This window comes from Vigna unguiculata, chromosome 3 (assembly GCF_004118075.2).
Source record: "Vigna unguiculata cultivar IT97K-499-35 chromosome 3, ASM411807v1, whole genome shotgun sequence".
Lineage (NCBI taxonomy): Eukaryota > Viridiplantae > Streptophyta > Magnoliopsida > Fabales > Fabaceae > Vigna > Vigna unguiculata.
This window is the reverse complement of record NC_040281.1, coordinates 47,574,973-47,587,611: the sequence shown is the minus strand read 5'-3', so window position 1 is coordinate 47,587,611 and position 12,639 is coordinate 47,574,973.

Sequence of the window (12,639 nt, the reverse complement as noted above, 5' to 3'; positions counted from 1 at the left end):
CAAGAAAAAGAAGGATAAAATACCTTTTGAGTTCCAATTTTTGTCAAATTTTGTCAAATCAGTCCTAATTTTATTTTTGTGCTCAAATAAGTCTTGATTTTCGTTAATTTTGTTCAATTAGGTCTTTTTTTTCTAACACCGTTTAAATTATTAACGGCCATGAACAGTGACGGTCATGTGTCACTTCGTGTTTTTTTTTTTAACTTTTTTTAAATGTCCACGTGTTAGCAGTGCATCACGTGTCAAAGTCAATGTTTTATATTCAATATAGTCTCTATATTTGTAATTTTTGTTCAATTTAGTACCAAATTTGTCCCTTCAAATTGAAACCAAATTTAATTTTTATATTAAAATTCACATTTTAAATAAATATTTTTATATAATATATTAAAATTCACATCATTATAATTTGTATACAAAAATTAAACTTGCTCTCATCTTCGAGTGGGACAAAATTTTCAATTTTAATTAAAATTGGGACTAAATTGAACAAAAATAACAAACATGGGACCAAATTGAATATAAAACATTAACTCTAACGTGGCACGCTGCTGGATTGACACGTGGACATTTTAAAAAAATTAAAAATTTTTAAAAAATAAAAAATAAATAAAAGCAGAAGTGACATGTAGCAGTTACTGTTCATGGTCGTTAATGATTTAAACGGTGTTACAAAAAAAGAACCTAATTGAATAAAATTGACGAAAATTAGAACTTATTTGAACACAAAACAAAATTATGACTGATTTGACAGAACTTGACAAAAATTTGGACAAAAAATGTATTTTAACCAAAAATGAAAGTACATTATATTATCTTAAAACTATCAATTATTAAAAATAAAATTTGATATAACATAATTAATTCACATAAAGTGAATTAATGACATAATTACTGCATTGTTTTTCGGTTTTCTTTCGCTGCATTATTTGAATTAAATTGTTGCACAATTATAACACATTAATTAAGAAGCAACTAGACACGGTTTATTTGTCTCCACTCATTATCATTTACAACTTACTTATTCTCTCTTCATATCAATGATAAGAAAGTTACACTAGCAATAATATTATATTTATAAATATTATATTTATATTTCTCCTTCACCAAGTTTAACTAAAGTAGTACATCATCTTGTTAATGTAAATCAAAGATTTCTGCACTATTTTTTTTAACCTTTTCATTGAAGAATTTCTTTTTCTACATTTGTTTCATAAAAATTAAACTTCGCCCCATAATTTTTAATCTAAAATTTGTGTGTGACTTATATAACTTCTCTACTTTAAATTTAGATTCATGTAAATATGATTATAGATTTTCCTTGGTGGAAATAGGTCATACAGAGGAACTTTTCTCAATATGATATATCCACTAAAAGCTTATTTAATGTTCAACAAATTTTCAAAACAAAAATAAAAGTAGAAATAAGAGTATAATTGAGAAAAAAATTTTATTGTTATCTTAAAATTAAAGAAATGATAGATAAAAACGAACACATTTTATTTTCTGAAGCGAATATATTATATAAGAACACAGAAAGCACTAAATTATATTTGTTTTATAAAATTATCGGTTCAAATAGAAGTTAAATATTAAATAGAAAAAACGGACATGATGATACGATGTTTTATATAACTCTTACTTTAATTTACTTCTGAAAATATACTTTGGAAAATTTATAATTTCAATCTTTTTTATTTACAAGTGGATCATTTAATTAGATTTTTTATTGGTTATTCCACTCTATCAATTAATATTTGCAAATAAATTTAAAATAGAAAAATAAAATTATTGTACTTTCAAATATTGTCGGTGTAGTTGATGTAAGAAAAATTATTAATCGGAGTGTATCAAGACTTATACTATCGATGATTATGAATGTTACTATGATTAAGAACTTCAATGTTAAAAGGAAGGATATTCTTTAACTTGTTATTTAGTTAAAATTTGGGGAAATGATAGAATTCATAAATATCATTCAAGAGGCTTTGAAAGTACTTCCTGAGAGACCATATGAAAATTTAAAAATTCTCAAGGTTTTGGTAGATAAAAGAGTCACAATCAGGGGCGGATCTTAGTTATTGTATAGGGGAGGGGATCGATGGCCCCTCCAACATTTTTTCACATTGTTCATTACTTTTATTTTTAAGATATATAATATATAATAATATACTTTTAGTTTTTTAATATATAATAATATATTTTTTTGTTGTTTTAAAATATGAGTATTCAAAATATTATTTTTCTTAGAGTTAGAACTCACTTATTATTATTTAATATTTTTTTTATTAAGTTACCAATATCATTTCAAAAGAAAACTAGTTTAAATTTTTAATTTCACTATTTTATTATGGATGCTCTTGACCATTTAAATTTGAAGAATTTTGTCAACTATATTTGAGTTATGTCAATCTTTTGACAAAAGATAGGAAGTACATTTTACTTAAACTGAAATATTTTTTTTTCTAATAATGTATTGAAAGAAGATTTCAAAACGAAATAAGCGATAAATTTCATTCACAAGATCAACGACAGATCTTAGACAATAATTTTAGGGGAATCAAAATAATACACTCAAAATTTATATTAAATATATTTCATTACTGTTACTAATACAAATAAATGTCCTACTAGCCAATTTCCTATAGAAAATATAACGAAAAAGTTTAATTTTGATTTAATTATTGATGAATTCAAATTGAAAGAAAATAAATATCTACCTATTTGATATAAGTGATTTCTCTTATAGATATAATTATATTAAAATACATATTTATTTTTTTGTATTAATGACAATGATAAAATATATAAATTTTAAAAATATTATTTTGGTTTCTCCGAACTTAATTGTCAAGATCCACCACTAATTACAATGAAATGAGTTTGAATATCGATTTATTAGTAAATAATTGTTTTTGAGTGTTGAATTGTCACAAAAGAACTTTATATAGGAATTGAAACTCTCAAGGATAAAAGATTTTTATTGAGGAATCAAAATGGTTTTTCTTGGAGATGAAAAATTCATCTATCCCATCTTAGAAATTTACAAATTCTTAATCAATATGTTAAAAAAATGAAATTGAACGATATTATGAGCAAAACTAGGTAACATAAATATTATTAGAAATTGATTATAATTGATTTAATAGAAATAATATATATATATATATATATATATATATATATATTAGTTATTGTGATAATAAAAAAATAGTGAAATTGTCCATCAATATTTATTTATTGAAATTTAATATCAAAATAATAAGATGTTACAAAGAATATATTGATTAAAATAAATATTATAATATAAAATCATCCTAAAGCAAATTATTATCAATATCTTTATGTCGTAAAAAGTAAAAAAAAGAAACTGATATAAATATTAATAATAAAAAAATGAGGTCACATGGAGAAAGAAATGTAATAAAAAATATTAAAAATTATAATAAAAAAAAGAAATCTAGAAGGTGGCGTTTTAAGAAATAGAGTAGGAGTTGTTGATGAATCTAATATTTGGGATGAGATACATAATATACTCGTGTGAAAGATAATTTTTTAAGTCATAATTTAACCTGATTAAGTATTTTGACTGAGTCACAATTCTATTAAAAAGAAATGAGATGTTCAAACTTTATTAATAACTAAATATGTAGACGAAGACATCGAAAGCTAAAAATATAATAAGGAACTATTCTAATTTGGAGTAGGTTGTCAATTAGGATAAAAGAAAATTAAGATTTTAATTTTCATGTATATTTGTCATAGGTTAGGTGTTAGTCTTGGGTAGAAGTTTTTAATATTATCTTTTAGAAGTTGTTGAATTGTAAACGTGAAGATATCTGATTTTTTTTTTTATCTTTACTAATATCAGCATAATCACAAACATTATCACATGTATTTTATAAATATTTATAAACTGTTTAAATTTTAAAAGTAACAATTTAAAAATTAAATTGAAAAATTATATATATATATATATATATATATATATATATATAAGTATAGATAAAATAAATTTTAGTTCATAATAAATAATATTTTATTATGAGTAATTATTTAAATTTTAAAAAATAGTTATTAAAATGATAAAAGAGTAAATAATTTTTTTATAATAAATAATTATTTAAATTAAAATAAATAATTACTAAAATAATAAAATAAAAACTAGTTTTTTTATTATAAATAATTCTTTAAATTTAAAAAATCGTAGTTAAGAGAATAAAATTATAATAAATATGTCAAAATATTCGTGTACATATCCTTTCCTTTTAATTTTTTGTAAGTGATTAGAATATATTTTATCTCAACAGTTAAAGGCATTTCAAAGATTTGATTCAGGTATTAATATAATTCATCTTTTAATTGGTTTAAAAATATTAAAAATGAAAAAAAAATGAAAAACTATTTAGAAAATACTATCTAAAATTAAAAAAATAATTGTCAAAAGTCAACAAATCATTTTCCTATTGTATACTCAGTGGGTGTATGATTTGTGAAGATAATGTCTCATGTTGAGTCATGTTGAGTGTTGAAAGATAAGTCCTCTGGGCGATACAAATGGGGTTTAAAATTATGAGACAACTTATAAATTTAAGTTCATTTGGATCGGAAAAAGAAATATCAATTTTTTTTACGTATGATCAATTTGAACTCAATTTATTTAATGAGTTTGAATTTTATTAAAGGTGAGTTTATCTATAATGTACTAACAACAATCTTTTTATTATTTTTATTGTTATTTTTTATAAATTTTTATTATAATAATTGACAATTTAATATTTTAAAAAATTATTAGAATAATGTTTAAAAATGTTTGAATAACTTTGATGTTCAATTTATTTGTTTGTTAATCATGTCCATTGACAATTTAATTTTTAAATAGAATCTTTATAATAATATTTTGTGATAAAATAGATGAAGACTATAGTGTTATACAAAATGAGTTAAATTAATTCATTTTAATTGCATTATAATAAATATATAAAATAAATTAAAGAAAAATAAGATATTTTTAAATTAGTCAAGTGAATCAATCTAATACTAATTTTGAAGTGGATTTACGTAGATTACAAAATTTTTAATTCATTAAAAAATAATTGCTTGAACTAAATTATTTTTAACTCAATCTTATTTTTAACTCAACCCCGATATCTCATTTTGACACCTATATTTCTGGGTTAAATTGTTATGTGTTACGATCTCAATAAATATAATTTAAGCACTCAACCTAGGTTAGGAACAAACAACAACTAATAAGTGGAAACAAAAACAAAGAACATGCATAAATAAAGATAAAACACAACTTTGAGATAATTTGAATAACAAACCAAATAAAGAGAGAACAAATGAAAACAAAAAATATAAATACAAAAAAAATAATTGATAGAGAATTTTGGACAAAATTTTAAACAATGAACACCAAAAAACCAGACACCAAAAAAGTTATATGTTTTTTTATCTATAAATTATTATAAAAAATTGTGTTGTATTTTGTTTTTAAACTAAATTATAAAATATTTAGTTGCACTTCATGAAACTAATGTAAAACATCATTTTCAATAAGACGTGTACGTTGAAACAAAATATTTTATAATTTACTTTAAAATTAAAATACAATTTCTTTTTTATAATAATATAAAGACAAAAATGTATTTATCTCTAAAGTAAATGAAATCTTAACTTTTTTGAAGAAAAAAAAAATGAAAGATTCATAAGACATTCTCTATTAATTCTTCATACAAATTATTATTATTTTTTTTCAAAATTAAAATTTATGACTGTATATTTCTTGTAAATTTATTATTGGCATTCAACTTACGTGAAAATGCAATGTAAATGCCTTATTATGGTGTCATTGAATAAACCATAATATTGCAAAAATAAATATATTAGTATATATTATTGATTGTTTTTGCTGATATTTAAATAAAATTAAAAAACATCTAATATATTTCTAATTTCTCGAAATTTAGTTTAAATATTTACAAAAATTTAATATGCTCACTCTCATTTATAAAAAAATAAAAATAGGTTTAATCTCCCGAAAAAACAAAAAATATATTAAACTTTTGGAACTAAAAACTAAATCCTAAAATAATTTGAAAGACTAAAATATACCGTATCAAATTAAAAAAGAAAAACAAAAAGTGGAAAACCTATGGTTATATATATCGCGTTGTCGTTTTTTCTTTCAAAAGTTTTATATATTTTTTGTAGTGATGGCAAGCCTGTGAAAGTGTATGAAAGTTAACTTTAAGAAATATTTACTCAGAGAGAAGGGAAAATGTGATCTCCATCATTTTATCCAGTAGCGACGATGAGCATCACTCATTGCGACCAACTTTTTCATCATTTTTAAACTTGTTACATTAAAAGTTCTTAAAAGGAACTGTTGAGAAGAAAAAAAAAAAGCATATCTAGCGTTACAGTAGGAAAAAAATTTACAGATACTTTTTTTTTATTATATATAACTTTACAGTCACAAGAAAGTCAAATGTGATTTCATGAAATCAATAATCTAATGACTAAATAAAAAAATATTGTGCAACTGATATACTTCAATAGTTTATGGTTTTTGTAATTAAAAAGTACAAATTATTGCATACCCCACGGCAAATATGGTCGTCGTAGTGATGTGAAGATTGTTTTTAAGTTAAAAAGTAGGAGATACTGTTTTTGGCATAATCATTTCATCCGCATTATTTTAATGAAGGTTTATTTTGCCTAGAAAAAAGAATCTAATAAACAACAACTAAAGGTTCACAATGTTGGGAGGTTCTGACTTTAGTCAAATTGATTCAGTGACAGCGGGTCCAAATACTATTTTTAATTTCATTTCTAATCAACATTAGGAGGTAAAATGCGGGTTGATTTGATACGTTTTGGTTAGTACATATTTGATTTAAAAAAATGAAACATAATAGATTGGTAAAGAGAGTGGGTTAATGTTAAAATAATTTGTACTCGCAGGTATATGTGAATAAGACTTTTAATGGGTAGAAAATGAATATTAAAAATGGATATCTGCAAATCACAGATACGAATATTTTTTATATTCGCATGTTAACGGAACGACTACGAGTATCATAGCATCTGTACTCATGGATATCTGTATATGCTATACTCTAATTTAAATTAAAAAAAATGATTAAAATATTTTTGAATGAGTTATTTTTTATTAATTGGTTTTACAAAATCTCTATTTATTTGTAAAATGTCATTCAATATTATTTAAATGGGTTATTTACACTTTGTTTGAAATTTATAAATGTTATGCATTATATTTTTATTTAAATTTATAGTTAAAATTTGTTGTTAAATATTAAAATTTTCTTTTTGTAAATACTTGTGAGTACTCATGGATATCCGTGGATATTAAAAAAAATATGCAAGTACCCGCATAACGGATACCCACACGGATATAGGTACGGGGCAAATATTTATCTAACGGGTAGGGTATGGGAGAGCTACTACTCGTACCTTACCCGCTCCGTTGACATCCCTAAGCACAATAGTATCAGATCATATTGTTTAATTTTTTTTAAGAATTAAATTTTAAATTTAAATTAATTTTATAAAATTGGATTGTAAGATGAGATTTGTATTTATTTATATACTGTAAATATTTCTTGTTTTTAGTTGATATAAAATTTCTAACATTTTTTACATAATATTAAGTTTTTGGGTTTGTCCAAGCTTTAGAAGATTGAAAGAAAAAATCAGTGGTATATGACCCATGAAATTATATTATGAATTAATTTATAATGGATAACTTGTAGTGTAATGTCTTATAATTTTATTTAAATGTTTTTTAAAATATAATTATCCTTCTTTTTTCTTTGAAAATTTGTTTTCGATTTATAGTATAGGAACATTCTTCAATTATTATCATATAATATCTTATAACATGTGAATTCAATATTAACAGAGTCATGATAATATCTTTTCAAATTATTATTTAGTACATAATTTACGACCTTTTAACACAGTGTTTTCTTATCGGAAATAACTGCATTCATATTATATCACATGAAAAAAATCAAAGTAGATTATGGGCATCTACCCCTCATTCTACTAAGTCTCACATCATAAATTATACATTTTGATCTTAATTATTAATTCAATTTCAATTCAACATAAATTATAAATTTACTCACTCAAAAATATTCCTCTCTTGCTTAGCGAGCACACAAACTTGGCAAGGCAAAGTTATGAGTTTTTAAAACTAAGGGTTGTCCAACGAGCCCTTTCACTCGTCCAACAAGATACTTATGGAGATATACTAGTCTAACTAAGATTTTTCTCGCTCAACACCAATCTTCTATGAGCCTTTTAGAGTTTTATAAAATGAATTTTGCTTAGTGAAGAGATTGACTCACCAAAAGACTAAGTACTAAGTTAATACTCAATAAATTCACTTAACTAGACATGGTTCACTCAATTTCCAAGCCATTATGAGCTCTCGAGTTTTTAAGAAAATAAATTTTGCTCAACTTACTCGTTCAACAACTTTAAACTTTAAGAGCTTTATTTAAAGGCTCGTTAAATGAATAAAGTAACTTAAGCTCTTTGGATTTTTAAAACTTGAATTTCATTCATGAATGGATTGCTCAACTAGTGAGTCTACACAATTTGGTAAACTTGATAAATATATCAACCTATCAAATTGGCTTCAATTGAGTGTTCTTATCTCTTTCACATACCACAACTAATGTTTTTGACTCTAAAACATTTTGTCACCAAGCCAATTTGATCAAACTAATAGATTAGGATTATTTCTAAATAGGCTCATGCTATACATCACTTCCATTTACATGGAAATTTTATTAAAAAATAAAAATAAAAGAATCACAGGGGCTACATCAAACCTAAGATAAATTACATCACACACATAGGCAAAAGATATCTATTATGAATAAACCAAGTATAAATGTGAATGGTTAATAGTAAACTCATGATTTCCTTCATGAAAATAATTCCATAATTTGAACTTCATATACATGTAAAACACTTTTTTAGATATTCATGCTTTGGAGGATTTAATATGACTTAATTAGTCGGAAGGTACCCACTTTCGTTTTAATGTTTTAGTTTGGTCACCGCTTTTAGAAAAGTGTTAATTGCGTCTCAACTTTTGAAAAAGTGTTTCAATTAGGTTCCTTTCAGAAAAAAAAAATATTAACGCTATTAATGGCGTGTCAAATGTCAGTCTCTTTTTTTTCATTTTTTATTTTTTTAAAAAAAATGTTTTTTTTGAATTTTTTTTCCCCACGTGTCAGGTCCCTGATGTGACACGTGATACTATCAATGTCAAGTTGTAAGGTACTAACACGTGTTAGTGTCACTGCCAAGTGTCATCTTGATTTCAATTTAGTTCCCACATATGTCTATTTGTTTCAATTTAGTCCCCACATATGTCCTTTTGATTCAATTTAGTTCCAATTTTTTTTCTCAAAATAGAGAAATATTGTTTTTAAGAGTCAAAAAATGAAGGTCAAAATATAATTTTCCTTTTGAGAATGACGTTATAACATATTATATTTTTCTTAATTGTTAACCCATGTTTTGTTATTCATAACTTTTACAACTAAATTTTAATATAAATATTAATACTTAATTTTGTAAGTCATTTTTAATAACAAATATCAATATAACATTTATATAAATAATAAATTTTGTATTAAGGGAGAGACAATATTTCTCTATTTTGAAAAAGAAATTGGGACTAAATGTATGGACTAAATTGAAACAAATAGACATATGTAAACAGTAAATTGAAATCAAGACAATGATCCTTGATAGTGACACTGACACACGGCAATACCTTGTCACGTGGCACTGACATTGTCTAGTGGCACACCAGGAGCCTAACACGACTTGGCAAAAAATATCAAACTTTTCTTAAAAAAATTTTAAAAAATGAAAAAAATCATAGACCATGACACGCTGTTAACATTAAATCCAATAACATTGAATATTTTCTTAATTATGTATGAACAAGTAATTTGATTCAACAGATTAAGAATAAACAAGAAATATCCATATCAAATTTCAAAGGTTTATTGTTCCGTATTTATATTAATATTAGAAAGTGTAATAATGCTGATAAAAAAAAGAAAGAAAGAATAATAATAATAATCTCAATATCATTGAAATAATTGTTTTTTTCATGTTTCAACCTAACTAAAAAGAACTTCTCTATTTTTTCATCTTTGTGATCTTTCTCATTATTGTCTACATATATTTAAACAATGACAATCAATTTGAAAGAAAAATATTACAATAAAAATAGTGTCAATTAAATTATCTCAAAAAACGTACTTTCAACTGGAAATACAAAAAATACAAGGGACACTTCCTGCACTTATTAAGGACCAAGAATCAATCTAGACATAAACCTAGTAATAAGAATGTTTAATGAATCCCCCCAGTCATTAGAGAGATGTTTCAAGAACATTGACTATTAATTTTTCACTATTCCAACACGCGCGTTTAATTTGAAAAATTAAAAATTCAAGCTAGTTTATTTATGTTAGAAAATGATTAAATAAAATAATACTATTAATAATACAATAATAATTATTAGAATAATAATAACACAAAGACATAAAAAAATATTAATGAGATCCAACATTTCTTGTAACCAATGGCAGATCTTACTAACATTGTTGGAGAAACCAAAATAATACATCCAAAAAATTTATACATTTAATTATTGTCACTAATACAATAAAAATGAATACATAATTTAATATAATAATAACTAAAAAAGAAATCACACATATTAAAAGATTCTCAAAAGAAAATTTGTTGATAATCAAACCACACTTAAAATCCAGTTATAAAAAACATACAGTACAATATTTTTTTCTTCTATGTTCATAAAATAAAAAATTAATATACAAGAGACTCATTAAATAAATGATTAAACTAATATTTCACTATCAAGTAAGACAATAACGAATTATCTTCTTCTTTATTTCTTTGAGAATGGAAAAGAACAGTTGAGAGATGAGAGCAAAAATAATAGATTTTGTTCTCTTCAGAAACAAAAGAAGACAGGTGAGGATGAGAGATGAGAACAAGTTGTAAAAGACTCAAGCCATAATGCAAAAAAAATAATAAATATATATATATATATATATTGATAAATCTTTTTATTATTTATTTTTTATCATGTTTAATTTTATATTTTATTATTTATTAACATTAATAATTATGTTTATAAAAGAAATAAAATATTTGATTTAATCATCATTAATTTGTAATATATTTTTTAATATCTATAATAAAATATTTTATTTAATCATCATTAATTTGTAATGTATCTCCTAATATCTATAATATAAAAAAAAATTAAAATACCAATAATATGGGGGGCATGACCCTCTTGTCACCACAATGCTCCACCACTGCTTGTAACAATAATAGATAGAAAGTCAATAAGGAAAATAGTATAAATATCTTGGGTTAAGGCACACAGAACACTGTCCTTAAAGAGAAAACGCCTTATTGCACATGATAAAACAAAATCATATGCGTTTCTCTCCCAAAATACAACAACCTTCGAGTGCATCGAATGATCTTTGAACCTTATCAACACTAATGTCTTGAAAATTAATCGTGCCTATCTCATATTTATTTTATATTGTTCATATAGGCACTTGAAATTATTAGAACTTAAAAAACTCTTAACTCAATATTTCAAACATTTATAATACGTATTTTACAATATTTTCTATATACTTTAATAAAAAATAATCATTTAAAAAAAAAAGTCTTTAAAAGTTTAATTGATCTACTCTTGAATTTAGTCTATATTTTAACTACAAGGAGGAATGAAACTCGTGATGACAATTAAAAAAAAAAGCAATTACAATTAGAGATCGCAAATAAACTCGCTCGCGTAGGTATTGTCCGAACTTGTCCCTGTTTTGACGGGGAATCCCCGCATTGATTGGGTATGAGTATGAGTATGGAAAATCTTCGACTTTTTCAATTGGGTATGAGGATGAGATGTATATATATATCCCTGTCATAATACCTGTCCCGTTATATCTTTGTTCCTGTCTAAATTATTAAAATATTCGTAATTAATTAAGTAACCCTATATATATATATATATATATATATATATATACTTTCTATTTTTTTGTTTCTTCTAATTATTTGGTTTGTCATGAAACTCATTCGCATCTCCACTATATTTCTCATCTTATCATAACTTTATGTAATTATGTTAAAATGATGTATGCCAATTAAAAAAATTTTATGTCTCACATTTGAATATTTCTATTATTTTTTAATATTATTATTTATTGTATATTTTCCTTTCATGAGAATGTTTAATACTCTCAATTTAAATGTTTAATTGCATAAACATTTCATTTAATACGTAGTATAAAAAAATATTCTTTGCTTATTATTATTAATGTTTGTTTCATTTAAAGTACTCTTTTGTTTCGCTAAAATATTTTTTGTTATTTCTCAACCATTAAGTATATATCTTGATATTTGAAAAGTTTTCTTAGATATCTAAGGTATTTGTCATATTATCATACACATAATTATACATTTGTTTTTCTTTGAGTGATTTCTGTCAATAATCTCTCAAATTGTTTCTAAGACACACATTTGTTA